This window comes from Suricata suricatta, chromosome 7 (genome assembly GCF_006229205.1).
Source record: "Suricata suricatta isolate VVHF042 chromosome 7, meerkat_22Aug2017_6uvM2_HiC, whole genome shotgun sequence".
Classification (NCBI taxonomy): domain Eukaryota; kingdom Metazoa; phylum Chordata; class Mammalia; order Carnivora; family Herpestidae; genus Suricata; species Suricata suricatta.
Window position 1 is genome coordinate 7,819,416 of NC_043706.1, and position 5,861 is coordinate 7,825,276.

General features: G+C 40.5%; 1 long non-coding RNA gene across 1 annotated transcript; it reads left to right on the forward strand.

Moving 5' to 3' along the window:
- Positions 1–626: 626 nt before the first annotated feature.
- Positions 627–5,640, forward strand: LOC115296623. The gene is made up of 2 exons (XR_003910961.1): positions 627–836; positions 5,317–5,640. It is a non-coding gene; the product is annotated as an uncharacterized LOC115296623 (long non-coding RNA).
- The last annotated feature ends 221 nt before the right edge of the window (positions 5,641–5,861 follow it).

Consider the following 5,861-nt stretch of genomic DNA (forward strand, 5'->3'; position numbering starts at 1 on the left):
TTTGGGGGCTGCTATAACAAAATTACCATAGATGGGGTGGCTCAAACGATGAACATTTATTTGCCATGGTTCTCATGGTCGGCAAGTCCAAGATCAAGGACCCTGCATCCATCTGTTCACATTCTAGTCTAAGATATTTATACTTCCCTTGATTAAATTTCTCTGCTATAATGAAAAATTCAGTTAAGACTTGTACACATGGTAGCACCTTCTGGAAGGGATTTTTTTTTTTTTGATGGAACTTAAAAAAAAGAAGAACACATTTTCTATCTGGCTCAACATGATGCAGAGCAGGGAACATATAAGAATGGATGGTCTCAAATCTAAAATAACTCAGCAGAAAAAGGAGTCCAGAACCACAGAAGACCGTGATAACCTAAGCCACCAAAAACTGGTGGCTTCACCAATGGCAAGGGACATGGAAAAGGAAAAGGAGTTCTAGCAATTTTATGGAGATGTTAGAAAACCATGGTGATGTAGCATGAAAAGATTCTTTATAGAATTGCAAAGAATATAGAATCACACAGAGAATATGGAACACTCTTACGATCTGATTCCTCCCAATTGTGTGCCTGATTACTTATAGACTCTGTTGCTAGGCTACATGGACACCATGAAAAAGAAGTTTTAAAATATGTTTAAAAATTTCCATGGAAATTCATTTATAGAGAAAGGTGTTATTTTCTCTTATGCTTTTGAAATATTTCATCTGAACGGGACACTGTCTAGAGGATGTGAGACATGAAAAAAAGAAAACAATTTCTTTTGGGACTTCTAATTTCTCAGTGGCTAAATATTTTATCCTGGAATGCCTGTGCAGTCAAACTAATGTCAAGGTATAAACTAGTTATCCTAAAAAGTGAATCCTGTAGTAGTCATTTAGACTGAACGTAGAATAACTTAAGGATGTTAATATGAATCAGAAATACTCATTATGGTCATAAGGGACTATTACTATTTTGCTGTTATTTTTAGCATTCAAATCTCCTAAGTCTATAAAATTAGATTATAACAGTAGAAATAACATTTCTACGCAAACCGGCTTTAGCAATATAAATGCTCAGGAGTTCCAGCAAGTGTTTAATTGCTTGCTAGATTATTGCCAAAATTTGGGAGTATTCTAGTTCCTTGAGATGTGCTCCCATTATTTATTTATTTACCTTATTTATTGATTTTAATCCTTATTTATTTTTGAGAAACCGAGCATGAGTCGGGAAGGGGCACAGAGAGAGGGAGACCAGAATCCAAAGCAGGCTCCGGGCTCCGAGCTGTCAGCACAGAGCCTGACGTGGGGCTCATACTCACAAACTGTGAGATCAAGACCTGAGCTGAAGTCGGACGCTCAACGGACTGAGCCACCCAGGCGCCCCAATGCTCCCATTATTTATGAAATCCAGTCACTTACAAATATAACTAGTGTGCACTTTTCCTGTTTATACTTTGTTTACTTTCTGTGCCAAGGTTCTACTGCATTCCTTTTGGTTACTGTTGTTGTTTTGCAACAAACAGCATTGCTACATCAATAATTCATTGCTTTTTATCATATTTTTGTTTATAATATATAAAACATAATACTTAGTTGATGAGCCAAGACTTCTGGGTGTGTCTTTGCAGCTGTATTCCAGAATATTCCTAGAACAGTTGGAAAAGGCAGCTTACAGAAGTGATCTCGGTCCTCCCATCACAGCTAAATGACTAATTTAATCACACTTTCTGTACTAACTTTTTTTTTAAGTAGGTTCCAACTCCAGCTCGGACCCCAGTGGGGAGCCCAATGGGGAGCCCAAAGCAGACTTGAACTCACAACCCTGAGATCAAGACATGAGCTGAGATCAAGAGTCATACACTTAACCGATGAAACCACCCAGGCGCCCCCTAATGTCCTTTTCAATAAAGGTGGATAGTCCATGAAGCAGGGACTCATATAATAAATACCTTATCCAGATCAGTGCAATTACTTTTATAGAAATACCTTGCTGTTGTTTTTTAAATTTTATTTATTATTATTTCCACTCTCTTCCCACCACGATTACTGTGTTTTTTTTAAATGTTTATTTATTTATTTCTGAGAGAGACTGTAAACAGGGGAGGGGCAGAGGGAGAGGGAGACAGAATCTGAAACCAACTCCATGTGGTCAGCACAGAGCCCGATGCGGGGCTCGAACTTGTGAACTGAGATCATGACCTGAGCTGAAGTCAGATACCAAGGGAGCCACCCAGGCGCCCCATTACTGTTGGTTTTTAGCTGAGTCAACAGCCAGCACTTTCTCCCAGCATATACATTTCAGTAATTGTTTCCTTTCTCGTCTCTTCTGCATTAAGTCAGCTGAGTAGCACATTAATGACCTCCCAGACCCCAATCAGGATAAAGGATGACGATCCTGATGTTGTAATCTGCTCCTGACTTTAAATCTGTACTTGCAATGGACAAAAAATCCAAATGTCAATTCGAGTTGCAATAAAATTGTCATTGCCACCAAAACCATACCTTCCTGCTTTGCTTGACCTCCTCCCTGAGCATCTGTCATCCTCCAGTTCTAGTCCCGTGGAGACTCTCACTCACCTCCAGCTCACTGGTCCCTCCCACCCCATCTTACACGACAGTCCTGCAGGGGTACCTCTTCCAGACCAGCAGTTACACACAAAAACACTGAAAAATGAGTTATTGCATTTCCCACAAGCATATGTGGCAAGTCGGGGTGCCTGGGTGGCTCAGTCGGTTGAGCATCCAGCTCTGGAGTTTGGCTCAGGTCATGATCTCAGGGTTCATGGGATTGAGCCCCAAGTCAGGCTCCATGCTGACAGCACAGAGCCTGGAGTCGGTTTTCTGTCTTGGGTTTCTCTGTCTCCATCTCTCTCTGCCTCTCCCCAACTCATGTTCTCTCTCTCAAAATAAATAAACTTAAAACACAATACCAGGGGCGCCTGGGTGGCTCAGTAGGTTAAGCCTCCGACTTTGGCTCAGGTCACCATCTCCCAGTTCATGCGTTTGAGCCCCCTGTCAGGCTTTGTGCTGACAGCTCAGAGCCTGGAGTCAATTTTAGATTCTGTGTCTCCCTCTCTCTCTGACCCTCCCCAACTCATGCACTCTCTTTCTCAAAACTAAATAAGTAAAACTTAAAAAAATAATAAAAACAAAACAGCAAAAAAAACCAAAAAAAAAGAGTATGTGGCAAGTCAAACTCATTCGGGAAAACAAAGCAAAAGATGCACCTAGAGTAATACAAGAGTGAACTGACTCTAGGCGAGGACTTCCCTCCCTCATATTTCCAAACCCCACCCCCAGCACCTTTGCTTGGATGCCCTCAGTGTGACACCGCAGTTCTGACTCCCTATCGAAGACCAGTAATGATGGTGTCATCCTACCCACTTCAGTCCTGCCTTCCTCCTGAGCGCAGGAGGCAAACAACCAACGGCCTCTCTCCCGGAACCAGGACAGACAACCCTTTCAAAACAACTGGATGAATCATGCCTACCTCATATCCTCAACAAATCTAGGTCCGATTCCAACAGTCTACCAACAATGACCAGAAAATACATGTAGCGCGAGCTCGATCATGAGCCCTCTTGTTAACTGTTTCAATCTCAGGCAAGTTAAATTCCATACCAGTGAAATAGGCCCAATTAAAACAGAAAAACACTTAAATCTCTAGATCTTTAGTCTGCATCTCCTCAAAACTTTTAGAAGATTTCAGAAATGTGAAATAAGTTATTTAATGTTTGCTGTCCACTCATTCTTTCTTTATCTTCAGATCTTGTTTTAAGATTTTATTTTATTTATTTTTATTTTAGAGACAGAGTGAGTGTGTGTGAGCGGGGGAGGGGTTGAGGGAAAAAAGAGAGAGAATCTTGAGCAGGCTCCACACTCAGCACGGAGCCCAAAGCAAGGCTCCATCCCGTGGCCCTGGAATCACAACCTGAGCCAAAATTAAGACTCAGATGCTCAACTGACTGAGCCAACCAGGGACCCTCTTTTATTTAAGATATAAACCCTTGTTCCTTAACTCGATTCCGTAAAGTACCGAAAAAGCAATCATACCTTTGATTTTCCAATGGCTATTCTTTTTCTCAGTCTGGAAAATCATACAATAGAAAACACAAACCTATGTAAAAGGAGGGAGAGTACTGAATACTAATATAATTACTGTACTATATATGAAATCTATCCCTGATTTCCCGGGAAAAAAAAGAAAAGAAAAGAAAAGAAAAATCCGGGGTGCCTGGGTGGCTCAGTTGGTTAAGTCTCCGGCTTCAGCTCAGGTCAGATCTCACGTCCGTGGGTTCGAGCCCCGAGTCAGGCTCTGTGCTGACAGCTAGTTCAGAGCCTGGAGCCTGCTTCAGTTCTGTGTCTCCTTCTCTCTGCCCTTCCCCCTCTCATGCTCTGTCTCTCTCTGTAGCAAAAATAAATAAAACATTAAAAAAAAAAGAAAAAAAGAAAAGAAAAATCCATGGGATATATAACAAAATGGATTATGCAACTCTTGTCTGAACAGAAAGAAGATGCCTAAGAAGAAAACAGTTGCTTGGCACTAACTTCCAAGGAAAACATTCTAAAAATATTATTTAGGGGCACCTGTGTGGCTCAGTCGGTTAAGCATCAGACTTTGGCTCAGGTCATGATCTCATGGCTTGTGGGTTCAGGCCCTGTGTTGGGCTCTGTGCTGACAGCTCAGAGCCTGGAGCCTGCTTCGGATTCTGTCTTCCTTTCTCTCTGACTCTCCCCTGCTTATGCTCGCATGCACTCTCTTTCTCTTGAAAATAAATAAACGTTAAAAAATTTAAAAGTAAATAAAAAATATTGTTTGTTTGTTTGTTTGTTTATTTATTTATTTTTGTAAACTATATCCTCAGTATGGGGCTTGAACTCACAACACCAAGACCAAGGGCTGCATGCTCTACTATCTGGGCCAGTCAAGTGCCCCTAATAAATTCATTTTTAAATGATACTACATCATCACCAGAAGCACTTGCCATATCACTTCTGTATATGGTAAGTAACTATAAAAGCAAATACTATGAAAACAAAGGAAGGCTCCTAAATTAAAAAAAAAAAACAATAATAGTAAAATAATGACCTTTAAGGAATGACACAGCTAGTTGGTTTGCTAAAGGGTATGCTTGAAAATAAGAAAAAACCAACTGTTCTGTCCTTCTTATCAATGAATTGAAAATGAATATCAGCTCTATGTTTCTTTGTTTAAGACGCAGATGAGCCAAATATCCAAAAGATATTTAGTGGAGTTCTCAGGAAAGGTGGGATCCTGATAACTAATTTCGAGCTAATATGATGTTCTATAAATTTTATTGTCCCAGCAGACTTCCGAAGTGAGCTCCCAAGTCCTCCGAACGTGCCAGGTTATTTGGTAAAACCAGAACAGCAGTTTACAGAGGATTTCCTCTTCCTGAATCATCGCCAACTGGTCTGCGGAAATACTTATAAAAACCTTTTGTCAAGTGGCCTTCTCATAATTTTGAAAGTATTTTCAGCAAGTTCTTCAGATGACATTTCTGAACCATCTACAAGTCTTTCAACAAGCATTGTCAGCAGAAGAAAGGCTAAAGTTTCAGAATTTGTTCCCAGGATCTGGAGTTTATCATGTCTTATGCACAGAAAATACAGTACCTACCATATTTACTGCACTCTTTTATTGTATGTTATTTTTAAAGATTTTATTTTATTTTTAAATATTTTTTTAATAATTTTTTTTAATGTTCTTTATTTTTGAGAGACAGAGACAGTGAGAACAGGGGAGGGTCAGAGAGAGAGGGAGATACAGAATCTGAAGCAGGTTCCAGGCTCTGAGCTAGCAGTCAGCACAGAGCCCGACACGGGGCTTGAGCTCACGAACTGTGAGATCATG